The sequence below is a fragment of the Ailuropoda melanoleuca genome, chromosome 16, assembly GCF_002007445.2.
Source record: "Ailuropoda melanoleuca isolate Jingjing chromosome 16, ASM200744v2, whole genome shotgun sequence".
Classification (NCBI taxonomy): domain Eukaryota; kingdom Metazoa; phylum Chordata; class Mammalia; order Carnivora; family Ursidae; genus Ailuropoda; species Ailuropoda melanoleuca.
In genome coordinates, this window is record NC_048233.1 from 26,917,849 (window position 1) to 26,933,506 (window position 15,658).

Consider the following 15,658-nt stretch of genomic DNA (forward strand, 5'->3'; position numbering starts at 1 on the left):
TAAAAACAAAAAACAAAAACCCAAAACAAACCTACACAAAGCTTACCAGGAGCTTAGCATAAAGCTTGGCATAAAGGAAATTTAATGCAAATGGTAAAATTCAGGGAACCAATGAGAGAGATCATTAAAGCTGAGAAACTTTCAGCTCAAATTAAGCCAGTATTTTTTCCATGAAATTTTTTGGCATCAGAAGTCATTACAATAATTCATTAAATTGACAAAGCACCTTTCTCTAATATTATATATTTATTGTAGATATTAATTTGTCAAGATTTTTCTGTCACTTCTAATTAACAATTATTTATTACTTATAATTTGTTATAATGGACACTGTAAAAGTTATTTCCATGACTGTCTATGATATGGACACATTTGGCGACAGGCCTATTTAAAACAAACCTTAATATACGGATGACATTATTTTTTCCTCTTTAAACAGTTGAAGAAATCCAAACAGAACTCTGCATATCACAGTTATAAATATTTCTTACAAACATTTAAAAGTGTAAGACTAAATAAAAGAGTTTTAAAAATATAAATAAAACTTCCTAATACAAACTACTAATGCTTTAAGTGGACAAAGTAAAAGATTTTTAACATCTTGAGAAATTTGTCACCTGGACTTTATTAAGATCTTTGTTTTGCTGACTATAACATAGGGTAATAAAATTTTGGAGAGGAATTCCATATGAATAAATGTGATTTGGACAATTTCCCTTAAACAATTAACGGTTCTGTAAGTTATGATCTCATTTTTTTACCTAAAGGAACCATACTCTTTACAATTAAAAGATGAAAGGGAAAAAAAGGCTTTCATAACAAGCCTTCAACTGAAATGGATGCAAAAGGATGATGTTATATTTTCTCTGACCCACTAAAATTGAGGAAAAAAATTGGTGAGAAAAGTAGCAAGTTCATTATATTTAAAAGCTGCAACCTATGTTTTTAATTTAGATTATACTTTGAATTTTACAAAGTACATTTCATCTCAAGAACTTTAAGTTTACATAAATTTAAAAAGAATAACACCTTCATAAGAATACTGTGAATCAAGAGCTAGTATTTCTTTGCTAAAATTGAAAATGAATCCCAGAGAATGCGTGTCCTGTGCAGTGTTCCTCACGAACTCTCAGCCTATTACTGAGTAGGGGGCTGGTATTCGACTTTTATAGACGCACCTTTATTTTTTAGGTATAGTTAGCTACTTCTTTCAAGCCTGTCAAAAGGTGAAATACTTTTTATAAAAGAATTCTCATATTGTCCCATAGAAATTTCTGAAGATAATTTAATATGTTCTATTTAGTGATCTATAGAACTAAGAAGAAAAGAGTATAAATAGAACTCCAACCAGGCCGTTAGCCATGTCCCTGGATAGTGTTACATCCAGTGAACCACCTCTCTGGTCGTCCTCAAGGTTATGAGAGAACAGTCCCCACTGGGAAGGTGAAGGAGGCATCACTTCCACACCCCCAGTCTCACATGTTCTTTAATGAGCAAAGGCTGCCTTCCTCACTCTGGGGTGTGTGTGTGTGTGTCCTTTATGCAGCAGAATCCCCAGTGCTTTCAGGAGCCCCTAGGTTGGGAGGAGGCAGGTGTCAGGTGACCTGCAGACACCTAACTCTGCGCCTGCCCGCCCCCCCAGTCCTGCAGGGGGCAGGACTCCTGAGGAGCTCACCACTGCTGGGGACAGGGAGATGAGGGTGAGACTCAAGGAGCCCCCAGCCTCCTCCAGAAGATGGACATGCAAGCTGAAAACTCACAACACCGTGTGTTCCTTGTTCCTCCACCGGGTTCTTCAGGCTCCCAGAGCACCCTGACTTCCTTCACGGCCATCGTCCCAACTGTCACCATACATTTACCTGTGTGTTTCCTGTCTTTATACAATGTCTGTTTTCCCCAGGAGACTGGGAGCCAGGAGGGCAGGGGGCTGGTCAGCTGCGTCCGCTGGTGCATGATCTGTGCGTATCAGTGCCTGGCACTTAATGGGTGCTCAGAAATATTTGTTGAATAAATCAGTGAGTGAACAGATGGACTGGGCAAGAGAGAAAACTGGATGCAAGAAGGGGAGAAGTTAAGGAGGACATCCTAGTGGAGGCGATGACCTGAGTTTGAAAAAATGAATGAATGCTTAGGAGGCAAACAAATTTGGTTGCAGTCAGGATGGGAGGGCAGGTCACCAGCAGAGGAGGGGCTGGGCCTGTGGGGAGCTTTTTGTTCAATTCAATTGAAGGCAGCTGCACAGCACCCAAACTCAACGGAGTGTTATTATTTTATTTTGTGTCGAGAAAAATAATATTCATGACAAATTCTTTATTCTCAAATTAAATTGATGATCATACCCTTTGTCTTCCCTCCCCTCATTCAGTCAAGAGAGAGAGAAAATATTCAGAAACGTATTTCTTTAAACGGCAAGTCAATCAACCAAGCAGAAAGTTGTAAAGTTAGGGGAAAATGTCATGGACACGGCTGAATTTCCTAGAATGAGAGTGGGAGGGAATCCAATTTCGCATGTTGTGGATCACAGATGTGACAGAACTGGCTAAATAATTTAAAGCTTATTTCGGCCTAATAGAAACCCAAACAAAATATGAGTGGGGGGGTGGGGGAAGAGAAAATTTGTGACTTTCCAAGGTACACAGAGTGCATTCAATTTCTAGGAATAGAGGCAAATGGAAATTTACTTATTCAAATTATAGTAGGGGGTACAACGACATGAGAATTAAAAGAGATAAACATATGGCTATTAATAATATGCATTATGTGTCCGATTAACTGTGCAACTTCAGAGAAATTCATTTATTTCTTTGAGCTTTAACTTAATGATCAGTAAAACAAAAGAAAGGGTATTGATAGCTATTATGTCTGTAGGAAAAATGTGTGATAGGTTCAGCATGACAGATGGTAGGTTTGACTCTTTTCTGGCTTGGGACGATGCCGAGAAGCATGCCCCTGAGCCGCAAAGAGATAAAGAGCTCTTAACGCCGCTCTGAGGTGCTCAGACAGTTGTTCAGCTCTGTCTCCACACCACCTATCTGACCGAGCAGCTAAGTAAGGGAAGAGCAGTGGTCTTCTCAGGGCCGTTAGTGACCTCAGAGGAAATGTCACTCCAGAATCCAAGTCTAGCCCAGCAGTTTCTGGTTTATTTCTTCCCCTTCTCACTCTCAGTTCACTTTTCAAAGCACAGGTCACAGATAAGGGGACACACACATACACACACATGCACTGTGGACAGCAGGGTGGGGGTGTGTGTTCAGGAGAAGAGGACCCCCCCCCGCCCCATTCAAAACAGAAAACATCCACGGCTGACCATTCCCTTCCAGAAAGGCAGAGTATGGACTTCGTTATAGTAATCTTTTAAAGATTTTTTTATTGTAAAATTATTTCTACACCCAACGTGGGGCTCGAACTTACAACGCTGAGATCAAGAGTCCCATGTTCTACCTCCTGAGCCAGCCAGGCGCCCCTCATTTTGTAATTATTATCATTATTATTATCATATTTGCTCCCACCTCTACAGTTTTCAAGAAAATGGTACAGTGCATTTAGGGTGCGAGTATGTTCTCAGAGTTCTACCTATAACACAGTTATATTTCAATCCTACAGATTTATTTGGCAGCGCTGGGCTCTCGCTGTCTGCATCTCATTTATCAATCTTCGGAGAAGCTGCTGACAGTCGAGCTCCCCTCTTCAGCCTCAGGAGTCAGGCGTCTGCCAAGCTGACAACCAGCGTGGCTGCCAATATGTATTCAGCGCCCCTTTTTCTTCCTTTTTAGGGGTCTACTTCTTCCATTAGACTACTAATTCCTTGATGGCAGTCACCATCTCATTTAAATTTGTTACCTGGATACCTGGCACACATAGACCTGGCATTCAGCTCATACGTGTTGCAACAGGAAAGCTCAGCGATGAAAGTGGCATCCCCACCCCTCGGGTTCTCAAGCAGAGCCTCTCAGGGACTGCCCGTCCAGGAAATCTTTTACTTTCGGCAACCCTCTGAAACACGGTATTCGCAACATCATGTGGGGTGAGAAGTCTTCGGTATCTGAGCATCCAAGAGCATCCTGTAAGTGTCTGGCCGGACTGCGCACCGGTACTGTGGTATTGTATCAGGACACGCACGCAACCTTCCGCACAGCCCTGATGCCATTCACCGCCACTCACGACTGCTCCGTCCTGCCTGGTCCTGCGGCTTGTGTGCTCACGTCTTTCACTTTCCTGGCATTCACTTTTAAGTTTTAAAATACTTTAATTTATTAAGATATCCAATCATTTACTATTATTGTCATTGTGAAAGTTCCTTTTAATGGAAGACAAGTGTTTTAATCAATTGGACTCCCTCGTGACTGCACAGCACTGCCTCACCTCTTGTGAGGGGCCTGTTCTGAATTCCAGTCACTGAGCCGGACTGAGGCTCCTTCTCTGGCTAAGGGACTCCTGAACGGTGACCCTGCGGCGGCCAATCCAAATTTGTGCAAGTTTAAACAATGAGTGACCCTCACAACGACTCTGCTGTTGTGAACTGTCCTAGGTCTCAGAGCTTTGGGTCCTTCACGAATAGCTCTAACCATAATCGGCACCAGTGCCAGCAGTTATGGCAATATTTCTGGGAGAAATAGTTCTCAAGGCTGCACACAACTTCAGCCCTCCTTCCTGCAAAACTGGGGAACCTGGGCACTCCTTGTGCTGCTTTTGTACATTTTAAGAATTCTTCTGCGGCCCAACACCCCTCCAGCTGTCCACAGGAAATGCATCAGTGAGTCTCCACTTGGGCAAATCAGAGGCTTCGGCAGACTTAAAAAACACCATGAACTTTAAATCTACAAAAGCGCTTAGACACTCGAGGATGGTGATCATACGGGCTGCATTAAATGAACGGACAACTGGGCCCCAAACACTAACCCAGCAGCCACAGAGGATGACTTCAAGACCAGAACGAGAAGTGCCAAGTGAGAAGGACAGAAGGAGCTTGGCTGTTTGGGGCAAGAGGATACTGTCTGGGGCCTGCCCCACCGTACCTCGAACTTATTCCCCCTGAGCTGCCCTGACCTCTCGTCTACCTGATCGCCATTGTTGGCTGTGTTTTCCTCTGCATCTTACAGTCCCTCCCTCCTCCTCCTCGGTCTGGCAGTGGCTCAGGTCACCGATCTGCAGGCATAGCTCCTGTCTGGGGTTCCTCTCCATGGTCACAGCTCTCATCCCTTTGCCCCCCGGTGACAGTCCCGTCCTTTGCCTTTTTATGTCATCTGGCAGGTGTCACATGTTGGCTCCAGGCATCCTGCCCATATCACTGCAAATGGACCCTTCATAAACTCTCCGGTCACCCCATCGGCCCTGCCGTGTGTTTCCTGCCGGGACCCTGACAGTCAGATCAGCTCAGAGTGGAAGGCTATGAAGGGATGGAAGGAGAGCGGCGGATGCCCAAGAAGGGTCAGAACCCTGGTCTTTGTGAGCTGAGAGGAGAGCTGCTCCAGCCCACCCTTGCCTTGGTCCCATCCTTACATTGTTGTATTTCCATTTTGTGTCAGCTAGTGGCTAAAGCACCCTTTTTAAGGCCATTGAGGTTACAGAAAATTTTAAATGTTGTATAAAAACACTAAAAACAGGGGCACCTGGGTGGCTCAGTAGTTAAGCGTCTGCCTTCGGCTCAGGTCATGATCCCAGCATCCTGGGATTGAGCCCCGAGTTGGGCTTCTCCCTCTCCCACTCCCTCTGCTTGGGTTCCCTCTCTTGCTGTCTCTCTCTCTGTCAAATAAATAAATAAAATCTTAAAAAAAATAAATATAAACAGTAAAGACAAATACCAACCTGAGAGAGCTTTTTATCTGGCCAATGACATTGAGACCGATCTCTCAGTAGCTGAAGAGGAAGTTTGGAATTTTTACTGCTATTGTGGATATCCAACACAACAGACCATTTGTTATGCCTTAGACAAGACCTAGAATCTAAACTCCGTAAGAGCAACAGAGAAGGCAGGAGGAATTCTGGGGCAGTCTTAAAGGTGGAGAGAGTAAGAAACCCGAAAGCTGATTCTCAGAGCCTCAGTCACAGCGGCCAAATTCGTTGGTGACTATATATCCAACTGGGAGCCTGAGTTAGGCCCAACGGCCAACATGCCACACTGCGAGAGGTAGGATAGTCCTCCCATGACACGAACCCTCTTCACGTCTCACATGTAGGCATGCAAGGTACCATGGGAAGGTTTTTCTTCCCAGTCTGAAATTGATGGGATGCGCTGAGCTGGGTGGGACAGAAAATGGCATGGGCTCAGGATCTCAACATCATCGCTGCCAACCCACACTCTCCTTGGCTCGAACTGGGGCGATCATTTCCTCACTTCCATGTGCTCTCAAATGTACTCGTAAATGCACAAGGACAAAAATTTTAAAAGGGGAAATGAATGAAGAAATTATACCCCCTCAGAGACAAAAGCAGATTTGTACACTCTGTGTCTTCTCTGAGCCAATTTAAACATGGCTCTTTCCCCCTGCCAAGCTTTTCTTCACTAAGAAACACAGCCAGATGCACTAATGAACAGAGAGCCAAAGGCAGATTAAAATCAGGGCGTTCATACACTGACATTTTCGATTTCTGGTCTTTGGTTCTGAACTTCGTTTTTCTGCACTGTGTTTTGTTTGATTTGTTTTTAATCAACAGTCTGAATCTTCTTGCCAACACGAGTTCCTGAGATTGAAATTCCTTATCTCACAAGAGCACACAAGTACGTCTCAGAGTTAAATCAGGTGAAAGAGTGACGCTCTCAGATTACTTCACTCTAATTGAGGATAAACTAAGTCGGAGCGTTATTTGCAAATGCATGTTATGTTCTGCGTGTGTGTTTAAAGTGTTTAAAGAAAAATAAGAAAAGACACTTTAGAAAAGGCATGACTGGTAAATATCAGTCTAATGCAAAAAAAAAAATGCCATTCACTTAGTTAAGGAGTTAAAAGGGAATTAAGTAAATTAGAAAACATTGTTTAAGAAACCTTCCCTTATTAGAATGAAACTCTTTACAGGAATTTTTGGAGACATGGGAGAAGTAAAAAAATGTGAACTTTCTTCATCTCTAACGGTGGTTCTGAACAGAAACAGAAAAGGCACTAGAAACCTGTATATTTTAAGAGTGAGGAAGAAAGCCTAGAAAGACGGAAAGTCCCATCTGAGTAATTATGGTCTGAGCGCTATTATACGTGGGAGACACATGGAGGGGGCAATGAAAAGCACCTGGTAAGTTGTAAATGGTAGAGGAGATAGGGAAACAAGTATCTCTCAAGCACACACCATATGCCAGACCTTGGGCTTATATTTTCCCACTGAAACGTCATGATAATATTATAACATCAGTAATTATCCCCAGTTGAACAGATAAGAAATTGAGGTGCAAAGGGCTTAAGTCACAGATCTAAGTTGATATAATTAGTGAGAAACAAGGGTTTCAAACTGAGGTCTAGCTCACCCTAAAGCCTCTTTGTGTGTGTATGTGTGTGTGTGTGTGTGTGTGCATGCACACACACACACATTGGGGGGATTTCAGCCCTTCACTGCTTCTGGTTTTGCAGCAGAAATACACTGACAGCAGATGAGACCCAGCAATTTGGGGGTGACCGAGCAAGGCACTGCGAAGGTAGTCTGGAAGATCACACCGAGGCCTGTGACAGAAGGCACCCCTGATGCACTCGGCCAGCCTGACGCAGACGCAAGTGTTCTACAGTCTACAGAACGCAGCAGGACGTGCGGCCGAGGATACGTGCAAGTCTTGGATCTGAATGAACGGTTTCAGGTGGTCCGCCCCTCGTTCTGACAGCCAGCCTCTGGGAGGATGGACATGTCCTTGAAGGCCACACACCACAGAGTAAGACGTCACGTAATGGACTGCTCTTAGTTCCTGAACTGTAAGTCCCAATTATACCTGAGAAGTCTCGAGGGGGGAATAATGATCATTTTTGACGTAAGAAATCAAATAATGTGATGAAACTGCCCTTCTTAGTAAGGAAAATAAGAGGACGTGCATATTCTAATGACCACAGAAGCACAATGATTAAACTAAGTGGCACAAAGACCTTCTAAATTTTAAATCTGCACATGCTCTGTGACTTGTTACTGCTTTAAGCTTCCATTTTTACTATGCAACTGTTTGAGTTGTTTACACATAAATCTTCCAGGATTGTAATCTGACAACCACTTATTCTTTATATCTATTTTTTATATAAGTTTATATATATATTCTATATACAGATATATAGAGATCTATGTATATAAATACTGTATATGAATATATAAAACAACAACAAAACATATATACGGAAAGAGTATTTACTCGGGAGGGTGGATTTGGAATATCAACAGTGGTGTTGATCTAAGACATGTGTGTTTATATCTGTTGAGATCAAAGCTTGCTGAGGAGGAAGGGGGAGGGGGAGAGGAACCAGGATCCCCATCAGACACCCCTGACTTCAGGGGAGGGCCCTGTCCAGAGGAGGGTCAATGATGCACTAGACAACACACCTGTGGGACGCAAGGAGCGAAATGTCGACAGAAGCTCAGTCTTGTGCCCGCAGCCCGTCCCGACAAAGTGGGGAAGACAGTCTACTGCCTAGAGGCACTGGTCATGCTCACGGAATCCAGCTCTGGCTGGCAAAATGCAGATGACACAGGTAAGGCCCCAAAATCCTGGATCAAGAACCGTAACTCAATAAGGTGACCCAGTATGGGAGGGAGGCAGGAACAATTAACCAATTTTTCCCCTCTGTGAGGATTCAATTAGGGACCGGGATGGATTTAGCCATGGAAGCCAAGTCATGAGTGAATTTAGCTTTGATGAATTCACAGTTCACTTTGATGAATTCATTTGTTTGAGCAAACAGGAGCAGAGGATAAATTAGATGCGCTTTCATAAATTGTTTCATTCCTATGAGAGTGTACGTGCTGGGCAGAATTCGTTTCTAGCTAGTTACTGTTCAAATGCTTCTGCTAAGGAGAAGGTCCTCTGCCAAGATCTTCCAAAGCAGGATGGCACAGACTTATTTTTTTGTTTAGGAAAAGAAAAGGTGCTATACTTTTTCACACAGTGAGTCACACTCACTAAAAAGTATGATTCATCTACTCGGGACTGTCACAGAGGAGACAGTACCTTCCCTCTGTAATCTAAAATAAATAAGAAGGAACCACAAAAATCCCACACAGTTTCACATAATAAAGATCCAAATATTTTAGAGCAGCATTTCTTAAAGAAAATAATTCACCATGTTTTATCAAACAAATCTCAGAGAAATACCTGGCTTACTTTAAGTGTATGAAATACGAAGTAAGAAGAAATTTGGAAAGTTTCTTTTTTTTTTTTAAGATTTTATTTATTCATTTAAGAGAGAGAGAGCACGAGCACGGGAAGGGAAGAGGGAGAGAGGGAGAAGCAGACTCCCCGCTGAGCAGGGAGCCTGACGTGGGGCTCAATCCCAGGACCCTGGGATTATGACTTGAGCCGAAGGCAGATGCCTAACCGACTTGAGCCACTGAGGCAGAACTTGAAAGCTTCTTTCTTAATAGGTAAAAACAACAAAAAAGTGAGATTTACTTGTACAGCTGAGCTCCTAGAGGAACTACTATTAATAAGTGGATTTGAATCCTGCTATCCATCCATGTACTCATCCAAAATCAAAATAATTAAAATATGTTGCATCTCATTGCCTAAGACCCACTTCCTGCTTCTGAAATATTTTGGTGATAAAAGCTGATGGATCATTTTGTTTCATCAGAAATCACTGAAACGCTTTTTCCAAATAACCGGCATGATTAAATAATGCTCTTCCCTCCCCTTTAACTGGGCATTCAAACAGCCTGCCGACCACAGGCAGCCTGCTACCTTTAAGGACAAATTTAATAGACTTATAAATGCAACAAAGGATGGACACAAAGGCCCTGTTTAAAACAGTATTAAATACAGATGGACCCTGACTTAGGATGGTTCCACATACACTTGACTTTATGATGGTGCGAAAGTGATAGGCATTCAGTAGAATCCGTACTTTGAATTTCGAATCCGGATCTTTTCCTGCACTAGCGATACATAGTACTGTTGTCTCCGTGGTACCGGGCACTGAGCCGCACGCAGCTCCTGGTCATCCAGGAGGGCAGATACACTGACAACCGCCCTGTCTTTCAGTCTCAGTACAGGACTCAATTCCGCACAGGAGAGTCAACATTTCATTATAAAACAGGCTTTGTGTGAGGGGATTCTGCCCAACTGCAGGCTAATGCAGGTGTCCCAAGCAGGGGTAAGGCAGGCGAGGCTGAGCTATGATGCTCGGTAGGCTAGGTGTATTAAATGCATTTTGACCTATATTTTCAATTTGTTACAGGTTTGTCAGGGTGCAATGCTATCGGAAGATCTGTGCTTGTAATCCCAAGTTCAGAAATTCAAACCCCTATTATCACTGTTTCATAAGGACTGCTTTCCACCACATCATCATCAATGTAAATCTCCAACATGCATGTAAGAGAGAAGCAGTTCAAAGTATCTATACAAAGCTTGACAAAAAAATAAAAGAACTTAACCACATAATCACTAATTAGGAGTCATTTTTTTTTTCCTTGGGAAATTCTTACAAGGTAAGAGAATAAATGTTTTAGACAGAAGAACAGTAAAAGTTTTTCTCCAACAAGCCCTGGCATTGAATTATTCCCAAGTGAAAACACTGTCATAGTGAGGACCTAAATCTATAATAGGCAAAAAAACGAGAGTTCACTGCCAAAGTCCCCCAAATCAAAAGAAATTGTGGTAGACTGTAATGGAGAGAATTTTCAAGGCAATGCCAGAGAGGCTGACATTAATAAATGTTCTTCCTAATTAATCACTTTTTAATACCAAATGCCAGAGTCCTGAGTCACAAACTGATGAAGCCAATTTGGCCATTTAAAGTTGCCAGGTCCTTTTGTAAATACTGGTGGCCTCTGGCAATTAGACCCAGACGGGATCCAAAAATGAAAGCAAGTTTTAGAGAACATTCTGCCAAAAGTGCAACCATTTATTAGCAAACAGGCACACACTGGCTTATCATGGAGCTCAAGGAAGTCCTTTGTCTGCCAGCTTTCCCACAAGAACCACCCCTGAAAGGACCTATATGCTGGGGCAAGAACCATTCACTTTCTAGTCAGGGAAGACGGAGTACTCTGTCAAGTGGCTTCTTGTAAATCAACAGCTAAGCAGGTGAAGACAGAATTTTCAACCTTCTCCAGAGACAAGAAAACTACATGTGGAGAGCTGTATGTGGTGTCACTTTGGTCTTACCTTTGAAACTGCCACTTAACATACCGATGGGTCGAGGTGACACTTGCTTCCCCAAATTGTTACGTTTTACGGAAGCCCTGTAGCGTCCCTCAGCCCTCACCAATGTGAGCAGTCACAGTCAGTGTCCTATCAAATGCCCACGTATGCATTTCAAATGATGGCCTCCATACAATGAACACCAAGATTCCATGGATCTTAGCTTTCACTTGCTGTGGACGGGCTGTAAACTCTAGCTCTAGAAGAAGTGGTTTCAAAGGAACTCTTTTTCAGGTGGTACTGACTGCTAAAGGGATAATAAACATGAAAATTCTTCTGATTATGCTGGGGGGGGGGCTATTGTTTTTGAAAGTACAAATAAGGCAAAAAAAAAAAAAAAGTTTAAGTGCTACCCAGAAAATGGACTCTCTGAAGTTCACTTCTCCACCCACCCTCAAATATTTAAGTCAACGCTTCCCATAGCATATTTACAAGAAGCCCCTAAAAAGGGGCTTCCAAATTCAAATAAGTTTGAGAAATGCCATTCACTGCACACCCCGTTTGGAAACTCAAAAGGCTGCTTAGCGCACAGCTGAGGCTTTCTGAAACCCTCCAGTAGGGAAATACGTTGAACTTTTTAAACTTAGTGCTTCTGAAATGCAGCATCTTTAGGGTAGCAACCTCACTTAATGACCTGTGCGACGCTAGAACATACTCTGAAAAACGACGGCATAAACTGCTCAAGCAGGATGGAGTTAAAAGGAAAAGTTTCCGCCTTAGGAGTTTCTATAAGCAGTACGAAAAATGACCTCACTGTCTGCAGACAGAAAATTTCCCCTGATGCTCAGCCATAGCCTTTATGCTACAGTTGAAACACGTTTTGTTTTGTTTTGTTTTGCTATTCATTCTTGGTAGATGTACAGTAGCTGATTGCCATTTTCCGTGTAGAAAATCACTACACATTTAAAGAACTTTATCAAGTCACACGGCTGCATGGTCTTGGCTCTAGCCAGCGTAAGTCCTGAGAGCAGGAAGGTTTCTTGGCAGGTCAGAGGCATGTTTAGATCATACCTGTATTTAGAAGGATAATTCTCTCAGAGGCGGCGGGATGGAATGGAAGCAAAGAAAACCAAGTTCTTCAGGCAGCTACTGGGTTTTACCCTATCTTTATTCTCCATATTCAGCATATCGTTTGGAACCAGTGACAGGTCAGTAAGTTAAATATTTAATATTCTATCTTATTGCCCTCCTCTAGGCTTTTCCTCTCTGAACGCACCATCCTGCATGTATATATTCCCTACAAATGTATCCTGCTTGTCTCTGAACAGTTTGTTAGCTCTTAGGACCAGTCTCCAGTTCTATCTCACTGCTGCATACATGGCCACTAAGCGTGACTGGTCATGCCACTCATACCCTGACCTCCTCCTATGACAGACACGGAACGTACAGGGGCATTGGGGTACTATAGGAAACACTCCCCCCCCCCAGTTTGTTTGCCTTGTCCAGGTAGTCCTGAAAACTTTCCCATCCTCGGCAATGGTGCTTTTGGTAAAACATGGTCACTGGTTATTCAGTCATTCCACAAACGCACACTGCTGCCCCCGCTGTACGTTTCCTTGGGCCTGATGCCTAGAAGCAATCACTTAAAGAACTCAGCATTTCTGCCCTTTGTATTTTCCAGGCACTATTTTAAGTTCTTTGGAGTACACCAGTTAGCAAAACAGACACAAAGAATCCCTGCCCTTCCAGAGAGGGGGGAAAAAAAAAAAAGACAGGGAGAAAGAGCGAGAGAGCCTGACAAAAGGGTAATCTGCCATATAGGGTGGGCAGGAAGTGGGTTGCAATTCTCACCTGGTGGTCAGGGTAGGCCTCACTGAGAAGCTGGCAACTAAGCAAAGACGTGCAGGAGATGGAGGAGTCCAGGGAACTCATTGCAGAGTAGGCAATGAGTTCAGGAAGGAACAAAGAGATAATGGGCACGCAGAACCTTCAGGGCCTTTATAAAGGTTATGAATTTTACTTTGAGAGAAGTAAGGAGCCACTGGAAGATTTTAAGCACAGGAGGGACAGGCTCTGGCTTACATGTTTAAAGAATCATCTGGTCGCTGTGTTGAGAACAGTCCGGATCACTGGCAGAGGGCAGAAGCAGGAAGACTAGTTAAGCAGCTCTGGCAATAATCCAGATGAGAGATGGTGATGGTTTGGAGCAGAATGGCAGCAGTGAAGGGGGAGAGAAATGGTCAATTTCCAGATATACTGTGAAAATATAATTGCCGGTATTTACTGACAGACTGGATATGATATTAGAGAGAGAGGGAGAGAGACGGAGAGGAAACAATGAACCCCAAGAATTCTGGCTTAGGCTTGGGTGGATAGTAGAACGCAGTGAATTTGCAAACATTGTGGGGGACACAGTGAATGGGTACATTCAGGAGTTAGACTTTGGAATGTTGACTTTGAGACATCTAAGTGCGAATGATTTACACGGCACTTCCCTCCTGAACAATGCCAAGTACCATGTACATTGTTTCATTTATTTTTATTAGATTCAGAAAGAAGTTTGAAGACCTTACCACCAATATTTTGATGTCTGATAACATAATTATATAAACATTAAAGTTCATATTACAAACTAGTTTGCTTTCTAATATTCCTGCTGCCTCTTTAGGCAAAGCAGGTGTAAACATAAATATTCCAAGGTTTTCATATGTTATTCTCCCCCAAGTTGTGTCTGTTACCCCTTTACAGGCTTTCTTGGGCATTGTACTTATAGCAAACCAACTAAAGACTGTGGCAATCAATCACTAAGGTCTCCTTTGTATTTTCTAATATGATAGCAATTTCCAATGGACCTTCTGTTCAGAGGTATTTGTAGCTGCTTTTATCTCTGAGAGTCCTAATTATATATTTCATGGTTTTCTTAGAACAAGATGAAAAAAGGTATGCTCCTTTAAATAGAAATTTCATGTTCTGAATGGAAACAGAAAGGACAGAATGACTCTAGGAGTTTCAAAAACATCTTTTGACCTTGTTAAGATTTTAAAAACAAGCATTGTAAGGCTAAGTAGAAATGAGCTGCTTTTATGAGAGTATGAATCATGAAGAGAAATAAAGTGTTAAAAAAGTGTTAAGATTACAGAGGTGCCTGGCTAGCTCCGTCAGTAGAGCGTGTGACTCTTAATCTTGGGGTCGTGAGTTTGAGCACCACATTGAGCGTAGAGCCTACTTAAAAAAACTAAAAAAAAAATTTTTTTTAAGTGTTAAGATTATCACTCAAAAGGTGGCAATTACTCTGAGTAAAAGCCAATAATAACGCCAACTATGAAATCTTGCCAAGAATCATAAAGTATACAATCGAGAAAAAGAAATAAAGCTGTTACTGATGTTTGAAAATTCCTTTTCCCATTATGCAACTATCTAATTCTTTCATTAATAAATTCAGAGTCTTCCAACTAAGGTATAAACATCAAAGGGGTAGGTAAGTCATTTTCTTATTAAAGAGTGTGACTTGTGAAAATGTAATTGACCTGTGAAAGCAAAGAATAAAACAAATTATTTAATGATGTGGAAAAACTCCCGCCAAGCCTAGATCAAAAGCCAAGCAGAGCACGGCAGGTACCACTGAGCTGTACGTTACACAGAACAGGAGAGAGAAGGATTTGTGTGAGGTTCAGATCTGGTACAGGAGAATGACTTTGCATCTGACATTAATAATGGACAGAAAGGAATGCCTGGGGAAGACTTTGCTCAAGGGCCTCTGATTTTTAAGTAGCCACCGAATAAAAAGGTGCATTTCTAATGTCTATTTTGCTCCAATGGTCACCACTGAGTGGAATGGAGAAATCCAGCAATGACAGGAAAAGCTTTGAAGAAGAGCAACGATAAATGAAAATGATTTCTTACATCCTGCCTCCTTTGCTAAACTTTCAAACACTTTTAATATCCCCTATACTATTTCTATACTTAGGAGGTTTAGGTGATAACGCCAATGTTCACTTATAAATAGGTCAGTGATATTTGCCATATTTTCTTTCCCTTGATAAACATTTTTTTTAAACCAACAGAATAGCCTTATGTTAGGATTCTGCCCTTCTGTTACGGTTGAACATACCTACTTCCAAATTCCAAAATAAGCTGAAGCATTAGAAACTTGAAAGTATGTTACTACCATTAGCTCTTAGGTCAAGAATTTAACCTCTATTACATAGGATGGGGGATAAAACGAGGTTTGGAGGAGGGCGCAGGGATTAATCTTCAGCAGCATTACAAGTATTTTTTTTAATCATGTAAAGCATGACTGTATATTGAAATAGACAGAATCAAAAAGTGGGTCCTGCTGGATTAGGTTTATTTGGTTTTTGCTGTTAGTTTTTAGGGCTATTCTTAGAAAATAAAAACAGG

The 15,658-nt window shown here is 42.2% G+C and overlaps 1 protein-coding gene across 1 annotated transcript in view; it reads right to left on the reverse strand.

The window, feature by feature from the left end:
- Positions 1-15,658, reverse strand: part of TMTC1 (transmembrane O-mannosyltransferase targeting cadherins 1) — a 274,127-nt gene that overhangs the window by 108,613 nt on the left and 149,856 nt on the right. The window lies entirely within an intron of this gene.